General features: G+C 32.2%; 1 protein-coding gene across 2 annotated transcripts in view; it reads right to left on the reverse strand.

Annotated features, from left to right (window-relative positions):
* The window catches only part of LOC119632458, a 108,134-nt gene extending 97,651 nt beyond the window's left edge, over positions 1 to 10,483 (reverse strand). For both annotated transcript variants that reach the window (XM_038025385.1, XM_038025378.1), the window contains exon 1: positions 9,936 to 10,483. The gene's annotated coding sequence lies outside the window, so the exon portion shown is untranslated. The remainder of the gene's footprint in view (positions 1 to 9,935) is intronic.
* Positions 10,484 to 12,851: the final 2,368 nt, after the last annotated feature.

Raw genomic sequence — 12,851 nt, forward strand, 5'->3', positions numbered from 1 at the left:
TTGTTGTTGTTGTTTTGTTGAAGCACACACTCAGCGTTAATATCTGTGTAATTTTTATTTTGAAACCTTTTAAGACTCTCGAGCTAATTGTTGTTGTTTTATATTTTATTTTTTAATTTCTTTTCTTTTTTTCGTTTTTAAAGGCAAACAGAATGAAATAAAGGGCGAAAAACTGGGGTGAAGTAATAATAATTCGTTTTAATTTTCATTATAACGACAGCATATCGAGTACTCGACCAGCTGTTGTTGTTTTGTTAACATTTGAAGAAATTTACATTACATTTAATTTAAATTTCGTTGGTTTTTTTTTTTGGTTTTGTTTGTATATATATATAAATTTTTTTTTTTTTTTTTTTGATTCATTCACTTAAACACCTTTCAGTTTAACTTTCTCGTAAAACGGAAGTAAATAAATTTTTGTTTCTTTCTTTTAGAATATTAGCATGTGTATGTATGTTTGTATGTGTGTGTGTATATATATATATATATATATATATATGTGTATGTATGCGCAATGATATAGGTAAGTATAGAATTGGCTTTTGTGTTTAGCTCAAACAATACAACCAACCGGCTCAAGTTCTCGTTTATAACTAACAATTGACACTAAACTAAACGTGTAACGTATCTGTCAGATACAATGAGCTCTAGAGCTCAAGCAACAAACCAACCAACCAACCAACCAATCGACCAGCTGTATGTTTTAGTTTGTTTACTGTTTACTGGTGGTGTTCACTTTTTTTTTTTTTATTGTTTTTTTTTCTTTTCCTTTCTTTTATTGTTGTTATTTCTTTCATAGTGAATAACTGTGTATTTTTATATATGCGTTCGGATGAACTTTTAATAACACATGCCGCATATAATTCTATCGCTCTAATTGGGGGTTCTTCTCTTGTTCTCTCCATCATTTTCTCTTCATCTCTTATTCTATTTGTTACGTTTCATGTTTTCTCTTGCTTCATATTCTCTGAAAAGGGTTTAAACACTCAGTAGGAATACAAAGAATTAACCATATGCCCTACTCGTTAACATTATCTTTGTTTTTCAATGCTCGACACTTTGTTTTGGAATTAAATCAAAAAAAAAAAAAAGAAAAGAAAAACCTTAACCTTTTATTTCATTTATTCAATATACGCTTGATAGGGGGTTAAGTCGAAAATTAACAGCTCGAAAACGATAGACAAAGTCTATAGAGAAAGCATTACTGAGTATAAAAATCTCGTCGTCTTCAGAGATCTGTTTCTTTATTTCTCCTTACGTTTGTTATAATTAGTTCATCTAAAGATGAACGGCTTATATGAGGAATTTTTCCTAGATCTGAGAAGAGATGAAAGACACAGAGAGGCTGCAATTAGAAGATAAACATGGCAAATTGTGGGCTTGCGTATAGTCCAGTAGATAAAACCTAGTCTAGGACTATTATTTCACCATACCCGGCGATAAGGGCGTCAAATTTACCGGTGGCGACATACCAACCCTCGTTTCTTTCTTCTGTTTACTTGGCCATAATCGTGCTTATATACGCGGCATGTGGAACATTTATTGAGCGGTTAGCCAAAAAAAAAGATATTCCGACTAATTCGAAATGAAACTCCTTCCTCGCATGAACTCACACATTAATCTTCCATTCTTAAGTCTGATCTTTTTTTTTTTTTCCAGATATATAGGTCATTGCTGGTCATTAATTGGTCTAGCACCAGGGTGCTGTAATTCATTTATTCACTTTCTCACTTTACATAGACTTAATGCCTGCACAATTTCCGGCCCTCTCATCAAATAGAAACACGTATCAGATGAAAAGTACGTTAAGTGGCTCTTCTCTTTAAATAGCGCTATTTAGCTTTTTCATTAATGAAACATTCGGTTATGGTGCAAGATAAGCAAGGAACTATTCCATCCCCTGCGGACGGTTGGTCAAAACTAAACATACGTCATCTATAGTCGCTTGATATAAAAACCTATCATTACCTTCCATAAGTTCTCATGATCACCAACACAGTTAGATAGTTTTGATGTTTCGTGTTTGTGTTCGTGTAAGCGCCAGAAATGCGCAACGTAGAGGTTCACACAATGTAAACACTTTTTTCGCGATGAGAATATTAATCGACGTAACGACTATGCTCTTTCGTTGTTGGCCTAACCACATTTCCATTAATAAGTTAGTTTGCATAAACCACCCTCGCGCAAAGAATAAATTTGTGATAATGTCGCTATCGAAGGTCCTATAAAATTTCTAGATTTCTGAATTGTATATCAATTGATTGTTTGACGCTAGAAATAAGGAGTGCGTAAAAAGCGATTTGGCATTAATCTGATTGTATTTAAAAGTGGAACGTACTTGGCGGCGAACTGATATGCAGTTAATTCGCAAAAATCGAAGGAATTTTTAGAAGATTTATAAGGAACGATTTTTTATCTATTTTATGACGACCATCGACCTATACCTCATATACTCATTACAGTTCCCGGGAAGCGTATGTATTCCCGTAGTCACGTGTAGTCATGCTTAACTTTCTGCCAGTTTTATATGCTTGCGTAGTTGTCTGCTTGTCTGTCTGTCAACCAGCTTGCCTATCTACCTATTTGTCATTCCGTTTATCTGTCAGTCTGTCCGTCTGCCAGCCGCATGTTATTGGAACTGTCACAAAAACTGACGATTGACAAATGAATGTGATTTGTCCAAAATATGGAAAAATTTGGAGCCACTCAATCCGATGTATTAACGAACACGCCTGCAATCTTCAAAAAAAAAAAAAAAAAAAATTATATATATATATATAAGATGTACAAGATTTAAGATGCATTGAACTAGGATTAGGTAGAACTGTTTATAAATCAATTTGAAGAAATTTTCTATTGATCAACTGTCACGCCTGCAATTAATAATATATATCACAATCCGTAAATATATTGGCTTGAGGCGGTAGTAACCCGCCGTAAGGCATTCATAACTTTCTTTCTCTCTTCTATTCATTTTCGTTACCTTCGTGGCTTTAATGTTATTATATTTCTCTTTCAATTTCAGTTCAATTTCTCTTTCTACCTTAAAGTTTTTCATCTCTTTTTAAAATTGATAAAATTCAAAATTCATATTTAAAAAGTCTCTAAATTACACGGTGTATATGGAATTTTCGTTTTATTCACATTGATTATAAAATAAATAATAATAGTCGAGAGTAAGCAAGTAATCTCATATATTGCCTTATATTATAATTGAGGCAACGTATGCAGTGCGATTGTTTGTTGCTTTTTGTTGTTTATGCCCGCTGTAAGGAGTAAAAAGTATTAACTGTATTGATTGTTTGTAACGGAAATATAATATTTGCAAACTCTCTCCGTACATATTCTTGATCCAATCTAAAAGTTTCAGTTGAGTAATTTATGCCTATTAACCTGATCTGTTCATTTAGATGACTATTATGGACGTTAAATTTTATGTAAATTATGTATTGCGTTAAAGCTTGAATTAGGTTCCAGAATACATTAATCTTAAGATTAACTTGCAATTAATAAAAATCTCAACCTATTTCGTTCTGTTTTCTTATTAGGAGCTTATAAGAAGCAAAGTCATATATATTTTTGCTAGAAAAATAAGATGCATGCGATTACTTAGTATGCAGCGTTTAGCAGTTTCATATATACTTTTAATGAACAATTGTTAGAAAGAGAAAGAGCGAGAGAGTAGCTTGTTTGTTGAAGAAAAGTGAAAGAAGTGTAAGTAAAAGCTTTATAGGCGACCACGGCGCAATATTAAATAATATAGTGTTCGAAAAAGTAGTCCGATCCGAGTCATTTTCATTAGTATTCGTTCTTGTAGTTCTTGTATCTCAAAAAGTGCGACTTGCAAGATAAAAAGACAAGAGAGACGGACAGACAAACTTAGTGATTCCGAATCGGTTGGTATATAAAAAGAGTTGAGTCTATCTCAAGGCCTTCTGGATATTCTGTGAAAGAAATGCAAGTAAAAGCATTATAGGCAATCACGGTCCAATATTAAATACCATTTCGTTGACAGTTATTATAATGTAACGATTTTTGAAAACTGTTTGCAAAAGTAGTCCGATCCGAATAATTTGCATTAATATTCGTTTTTGTGTCTCAAAAAGTGTGACTTGCAAGATAAAAAGACAAGACAGACGGACAGAGAAACTTAGTGATTCCGAATCGATTGGTATATAAAAAGAGTTGAGTCTATCTCAAGGCATTCTGGATATTCTATATGTTCGGGCAAACTTAATAAGTGGTGGTGTAGGGTACAATGAGATAAAGAATAAAAACGCGACGTGTATTAAGAAATTCGCTTTATGCCCATTGTACAATTTATTTCCTTCTTTCAAAAGAGTCGCTTGGCATTAGTATCTTTTGTAAGAGCACAAAGAAAGGTGTACGCTTACTAGACTTAAGGAATGCAAAAAAAGAAGTCGTAATTATTTCATTATCTGCTTGCCCAACCCTTTCTCAACAAGAAATGAAAAAGTTTCATTTTTTAAATATTAACTTAATATGTTTATCTTGATAGTTAAATCGCTCCGATAGGAGGGTTTATTAGGTTTGTCAATAGAGAAGGAGACGGCACTTATTATTTCATAACGAACTTAGTCGTAAGGTATTCATTTGCTTAACGCTCATGCCAAGTCAAATGTACAAAATCATTTCTGAATCGTTATACAAATTTTGCAGGGAATTGCGGGGAAATCTGAAAAAGGCTCAGATGAAAATTTCGACAAAATATATTCTTCTTCAGTTATATTAATTAGAAATTTCTTCCATATATTGTGCATGATTTATGTAGATATGTCATTAGTGCGTAAGCGCGTTAGATGCATGCTTGTGAAGAAAAATGTTATGTTACATGTTATCTTATGCTTTTATGTATACCATGGTATACTCTTTCTTACCCTCTCACCTCTCCTCTTCAATACTATTTAGAACTTTTCCCAATCATGTGCGAGGCTAAAACTTAGGTTACTTATCCTTTATTAAATATAGTTTTCTCATATTCTTTTCATATATGTTTTGTTTAACACATGTTGGGTGTTTCAAGTTTCGATCTGTGTTCCAGCATACTTGCTGACTCTCTTCTTATGTAAAGTAAAAGAAAAATACAAAAAAAAAAAAAGCACAAAAAAATATTGTGTTAACCACTTTCTTTCGTGATAAAAAAACTGAAAAAAAAAAAAAAGAAAAATCAAATAATTCACACCTTAAGTTAAGTTAAGAGCGCAGTTGACAATAAATATTGCATCGTGATATGTATACGTGTGTAATTTACATTTACAAGTCATAAATCATTTTGGGTATCTCATCGTACATCCGCAGACAAAATGCTTTCTTTTGCTTAAATACTTTCTCATAGTTTAAAAATAAAAAATAAAAAAAAAATAAAAAAAAAAAAACAAGAAGGAAAAAGAAAGAACTTGCATTGATTTAAAGGAATTTATCATAAATTCTATTTATTGACCGGATAAAGGGGACATTTTTCATAAAGTTTAACAGGAAGTTCCTGTCCTCTTGGAAATTATGTAAAACTCATTTATATTGGATTGGTCGAAAAGCATTTTCCCTTTCCATCTTTCTCTCTCTCTCTCTCTCTCTCCCTCTCTCTCTCTCTCGCTCTCTCGCTTGTCCGTTTCTATTGATTTGTGTGAGGAAAGTGAAGCAAGGTCGAGAGTTCTCCAAATTCCTTTCTTGCTAAGATAGATTTTTTAATTTAATTAATTTTCATTACTTAACAATCAAGAAATTCTTATGCGATTTCATTAACTTAACTTAAGAGGTTTAAGTTTTTGCTTGACGTTTATTTATTTCTATTTTTTATTTTTTATTTTATTATTTTATTTTTATTATTATTAATTTTTTTTTTTTTTTTTGTTGCAAATATTTTTGTTTTTATAGCTCGCTTGACGCCTTTGTTTTCAAGGAACCAGACAAACTATTGATAATATTTTGCAGTTTTACAAAAAATTAATTACTAAAATGTATTATGTTAGTGCTGCGGTGCTGTTAAAATTTTCTTTTTTTTCGTTTTTTGTTTTTTGTTTTTCGTTTTTCCTTTTTTTTTTTGTTTTTTGTTTTTTTGCCTTAACTGTAATATTAAAATAAATTGCATTTGCGATAATTAACTGAACTTGACACATTTTTTACTCGTAATACCATCATTTCCATACAAATGGAATTTAGTTTATTTCTGTTTTCGGGGATAAAGTGCTTATGGAATGCTTGAAATTCAAACAATTAACTGTTAATGATGACAAATTACTTTTTAAGTGAAAAATGTGATTTAGCGGATTGAAAAACTTGGAATTCCATTATTGTTAATATTATGGCGAACTCGAGTAATGAAACGATTGAAGACTGTTTTAATTAATGCATACATAAACCTATTTAACGTTTGAAGTGATGATAAACAATACCCGCACACAATTTTCACACATCATACCACTTGTGCATATATGTGTATATATATATGTGTGTGTGTGTGTGTATGTACGGCTTATTAAGTTTGTGCTAGCGCGTGCACCACTAAACAAGGTCTTGAGCAATATCAATTAACTGTGGCCTATACCTAGAGAGCTGTATAAGTAACATTTCCTAGGCCTTGTTAGAGAACAAAACTACTATTTCCCATATATCGAGAGGAGTGAAATTAATTTTTATACAGCCTTAGCGAACTGTAAAACTAATGTTTCTTAAACATAGGAAGCAGCAAAACTGAAACTTTCCTACTAAACCTAGAGAGGAGTAAAACTAATTTTTATATAGCCTTACCGAGTAGCAAAGCTGATTTTTCACAGATCTGAGGAATCGATTTCAACTAATCAATCCGTCTGTCTCACATATGTCTACTTAGTTTCATTTTCATCGCAAAGATTGCAATTTTCGTGATATTTTGATGAAATTTTGAATCGTTTAGCCCAAGAATGATCTCTGTTGAAACCAGATAGGATCGGACCATTTATTGAATTATTTCTTGTATGATATCGTCTTATAGAAAAGTGAAAAAATTGAAAAATAATATTTTTGGGCATACTAACGAAATACCAGAAAAATTTGGACAGAAGGCGACCATGTTTTGAACCTCCTAAAATTTTAGTTCATATTGAAAGTTCTCCGCGGTTCTTCGTATGAATGAAGATGTGCTTAAAAGGTGACATATCATCTTACATTTTCTGTGAAAATAGGTTTCTAAATCGTGGCTCGTGTAAAAAGTTAGATTGATTTGAAAATGATCAGGAATATCTGAAGAAATACCCGATGTGATGCTTTCTTACTATGAAAAAGGTAAAAACGCTGCAAATAAAAAGGAGTGTAAGGAATAGTTTCCTCGATTCCTAGTCACTGAAAAAGTCGATGAAATTTGGCAAGTGCCGGAGTAAGACCGGCAACGCAAGCTGTCAAGAAATAGCGAAGGCACTAAACCTTATCTCATATGACAGTTTGGATTCATTTGAAAAGAGCAAGTTACAAAAAGAAGCTCGACCTAATATAATTAAATATACTTTTGTATGGCAAAAGTATCTAATTTTTAGCATTTCATGATAAAATATCGTTCAGAATAATTTGACATAAAAAATTTACTAAATAAAATTTGGACAACATTGACTTACTTTTTGGATTCCTCTTGGCACAAGTAATCACATGGCAAGTCCGAAAATATGGTTTCATCTTGATGAATTGAATAATAAGTGGGATATTTAATCGAGGCTTTACCCAAGCATAGCATTTTGACTTTAAAAAGTTCCGTTAAAAATAAAGACATTGCTGGAAGAACCCTAGAAATAGGCTGACAATATCTCTGTACTTAATGCTGAAGTTGCTTAAATTTTCGAGCATAGCATCCTATCATTGAAAATTAATTTCTTCTTCGCTTCAAATTCGCTTTAAAGGCTTTCTGTGTTATTTATATGGCAAGGTTTATATATATTCTTGATTAGCCTTTAATTCTAATCGAGTTTTTAATAAAGAACTGGACGCCAGTGCTTTAAGACTTTAGCTTTAGAATTATTTTCTCTGGTGAAATTAATAGTGATAAAAATAATAAATCGATTTAGTCATGTCCGTCTGTCCGTCTGTCCGTCTGTGTAATATATGTTTTAAACATTCTCGCGGCCGCAGAAATGAGTCTTCAAATTTGCCAGAAACATTAAAACTTCTTGCACACAGGTTGGTCTTGAAAATGGGCCAAATCGGTTGGTGGACACGCCTGCAGTATCGCCAGCAAATTGAGAGCACCTTTGTTTTTCAAACGAAATAAAAGATTAGTTTTTTGCTCATTACTCATACACTATAGCAGATAAATCTACAAATATTTGAACGTATATTACTGTAGTATCTACAAAAAAATGAAAAAAATCGGCCACGTCTCCTCAGATAATTTTATTATTTTTTTTTTTTCAAAATCTTTGCAACCCACAGAAACAAGCTTCAAAAACCCCAAAAAATATGTGTAAATTCGTGGCCAGAGTGAAATTTGGAATGCACTTAAGCAAAGCAAAGTGCTAAGTCGTTAATTTTACACTAAGTATGGTGGCCTCTGGGATTTGGCGAATTAGAGACTTTTCTTGCACAACAAGGAACTTGTAAAACATGTTTTCGAAACTACAAACTTCAACTTATTACGGTTGACGAACGAATCGTAGCAACTATCGACCGATAGATACATATATTAAAAAGAGGGAAAACATCTTAGTCGGACTAGACCTACACCACATGGTCGAACACAATTCTTATGTTTTCCATAGAACACAAAAATTGTACTCTGTTCGTATATGAACTTACTTTTATGGAACTATATATGAAAAGTTAGATCCTTTTGTAAATAAAGGCTCCGTAAGAATGATTATGCCCAAAAGGTTCAAAAATTGAAGTACATGTTCAGAATTCTGCGCAGTTAATTTTTATATGAAATTCCTACTGTTGGTCAATATTAACGTAATAAAACTTCCACTTTTCTGCTCTAAAAAACAAAAACTTTCGAAAAAATCCTTATATAGGGCAACATACAAAAATAGGCGTACGTGGTCCAAATTTTGTAGAGTTCATTTTTATATAAAATTGCTTTTATGAGTTACGTTTCATCATAACATTTTAAAATATAAATTTTTTTTCACTATGAAGGATCTAAAAAATAGGTCGAGATGGTCCCGGTTTGGTACAGTTTATTTTTCGGATCTTAAATTACTATTATGATCTGATTTTCTTCATAAAATTTAAAAATTGTATCTTTGGTCGCATGAATTTTAGTTTAGAGGGGCTTCATAAAGTTGCCCGAGCCAGTCCAAAGGTTTCACACAAATTCAGTATGTCGAAATATTATTCCTTAGCCACTTTTGTCAAGGCATTTTGAAAATTGCAATTTTTCTGCTTATGACGACATTTTCAAATAGGGTATTATATTAGGGAGTGGTTGAAAAGGGTGACCGATCCAAAGTGTTTTTAATAGCGTTCGTTGTTAGGTCAAAACACGTCAGTGTACCAAATATCATCGAAATATTTCAACAATTGCAACCTGTAACTTGAACACAAATTTACATGGGCCGACATTAGAGGGACGGACAGACAGACAGGCTTTTCAGGATCGTCTTCTGAATCGATTGATGTAATAAAAAAGCAAGTCTATCTTAAGCTGTTCTGCGTGTTACATAAATCCGCAAAAACTCAACTTACCACAACTAATCCGTCTAGGATATAAATGTATGTATGTGTGTACGTGGGATCTCGGTGCGATCTCGGTTAAATAACGGGAAAATATGATTTTTTTATTATAAATTTTATTAGGCTGAGAGAGAGAGAGAGAGGAGGATGCGAGCGAGATATGGCTTTATTTGTTTTTCAGTTATATAGATTTTTGTAAAACTTCTCACAGTGTAGGCTACTTTTTCTTTTTGCGAAATATTTCCACTTTAAACCAGAGTTGCATTTACATTTTAACTTACCTCTTAATCGCTGATGCTTTGCCATAAGGCAATTTTGTAAGTTTGTTATGTGATTTTACCTTCATTATGATCATGATTATGATCATTATCATTATTAGGTATTTGTTTAGCTTGTTTAGTGCTTTACATTTATTTGCTTTTTGTTTTGATTTTGAATTTTCGTTTTATGCTTCTTAACAACGAAAACGGTGAAGCGCTCTCATGTGTCTTTTCCCACACAAACAATATTGCTTAGTCAACGTAATATAACAACAATACGATGCGTTTATGTGTACTTTTTAAATAAACCGGTTTCTTTTAAACAGTTTTCGTTGTACTTTAAATACATACTAAAGCATAGTGTGATTTTTTTCCTTTTCCTTTTTTTTTTTTTTTTTTTTTTTAGCGCTTTCTTAGCGTTATTGCCTTAATTTAGTTAAGATGGTATGATAAGAAGAATTCTCTTTGAGATAATATAACATCAAAATCACTTCGATCGATTAACTCTTCCGAAGCGAATGCTTCTACAAAAAAATGATAAAACACTTTACATTTAATTTAAATAGTGTACAAAAAAAAAAAAAAAAAAAAAAAAAAAATGGCAAAAAGTTTAAAAGTAAGTTTTCTTCAATGCTTCCATGCACAACACTTTCCATTAAGCGTTTATAATGCAAACTTGTAGAATGCTTACAGCCAACTGAAGCTTCGATCTAACCAAAATATAAAAAAGACTGGTTTAATAAAGATCAAAGAGTATGCTAAGAGGAAAAAAAAAAAAAAAGAAAAAAAAAGAGAGCAACCAATGTTAGTAAATTTTTTTTTCTTTTTTTTCTTTTCCTTTGCATATAATTGGTTATTGGTATAGGGAATACGATATATACGATAAGGCAATGGAGGTATAAGAGTTTGTTTGATATTCGATATTTTGAAGTAAAAGGTCATCATTTGTGATTTCTCGGTTTCATTTAGGCTTTTAATTATATTTTCTTTTGATATATTTGACAACTTTGTCGATGTCAACTTTTGACATCGATTTTACCTTAAACATTATTTGAATTAACATTGAATCGCTTCATTAAGGCCGGGCTTCAGATTTAGCTTTAGTTATAGAATTTAATTTTTTTTTAATTAGAACTTTTAAAGGTTTAACAATTAATTCGAATTTAACTAACCAAAGGTATTCATTGACTAATGAAATGCTATTAACCTAATAACAGAGAAACTGCTCAGCTGCCAAGCAATCTTTACGAATGGATGAAATTTGTTTCGGGAATCGTATGCAATATTGGGGCCACATATATATAGATAACGAAAATCTTTATTTAGTTTGATTTTTTCCAGTATTAAGCAGTCTTAACTCATTGATAATATCCCACATAGGAGACTATTTAAGGTTTTTGGTATAAGAGATTTAATTGTGGTCGTCCTTCGTTCACCGTCTCGTGAAATAAGTCCTTTCCACATTGGCGAGCGAATGGTTTCGCACTGCGTTAGTCCCATTATATTTGCAGGGTGTGAATCCTTCGCATTTAGCTTATAATGATCTAAAAGTCTGGTTTGTGAGGAACTCTTACTCCCATTCGTACGTAGACTTAAGTTAGAGAGTTTGCTTTTCAATCCCTTCACCTTACACTTCAAACTTGCTTTTCACGGGTTTTTTTAACTACGGGTTTTTCATTAATAGTGTTCAACATAAGTGCCATCTTTCATGTATATCCATAATCTAGTCGTGTGCAGGATATTTGCGAAAATGAACAAAAACCTATTAATATATGGATAAAATGGGTTTAAAATCGGAGTTTTATATAATGTGGCGGTCCTTCATTTTCGTACATCCAAGTCTTTTTTGCACGGTCTTTTTTACACGATCTTAAAATGACGCGGTTCACCGATGAAACTAAGTACGAATCCTTTGTCCTAACACGGACCCGAAAAAAAACATTTGTTTTGATAGTGTCTCATAGAAACTTAAAAGAAGACAACACTGAAATGCAATTAAGGGAATACTGTGGTCAGAAGTGAGTCGGTTAATGCCGTATGTGTGCCGTATGTGTTAGTGACATGTGCTAGGTAGACTTGGGAGTTGTGTTTTATCCCTAATTGCATGTTGTACTTGGGGACTGAATTTTTACTGTACACAAATTTAAATTTTTCATTCTCTATGTATTGTAAGGATTTCATTATTACTTGTTTTACACGATTTTAGCAGAAAATATTTGGAGTTTTTCCATCTTATATATAACATATTTCAAAATTTACCGTAAGTCGCATGTATTTGTTTAAACTAGTTTTGTTTTTTTTGCACGAGTTTCCGAGAAACGTATTTACCGTATAAAAAAAAACAGTTAGGTGTACTTATGTAAAATGGAGTTCAAAATGTATAGGGAATTTCGAAATAAAACAAAATATTATTCATTTATCTAAATGCACTCTATTGCCTTGAACTCAATTGCCTCCTCATTTGAATGCACTTATGAAAAGTTGTTTCCGAGACAATTTTAGCAGTCGATATCATCTGATATATACGAGCTGTTAGCCAACTTTTCTTAAACTGACTCCTTCGAAGTGGCTTTTGTAAGTAAACATGGTAGTTGCGAATAGGTTTCAGTTTGATTTTTGTAGAAAAAATGACGAGTAATTATGACGGTAAGGGAAGAGGCGTCATCACAAATATTGAGTGAAAGGAGATCCTTAGCGTTTGTTTTCTTTCTGACCGGTCAATTGTTTCTCTTGTCGTCTTTGAAGCCTTATTACCACTTGCGATATTTTAGTTGTCCTACCGTCTCACAAACATATAACATTTTCCATTCTTTTTGTACCCGTTACCGAGGGAAGAGTGGTATCGTCTTTTGTAAAAATGTTTGCAACGCCCAGAAGGAAGCATCAGAGACCCCAAAAAGCATAAAATTTATTCTTGATCATCAGCATCAAATTCTA

This window comes from Glossina fuscipes, unplaced genomic scaffold, assembly GCF_014805625.2.
Source record: "Glossina fuscipes isolate IAEA_lab_2018 unplaced genomic scaffold, Yale_Gfus_2 0, whole genome shotgun sequence".
Lineage (NCBI taxonomy): Eukaryota > Metazoa > Arthropoda > Insecta > Diptera > Glossinidae > Glossina > Glossina fuscipes.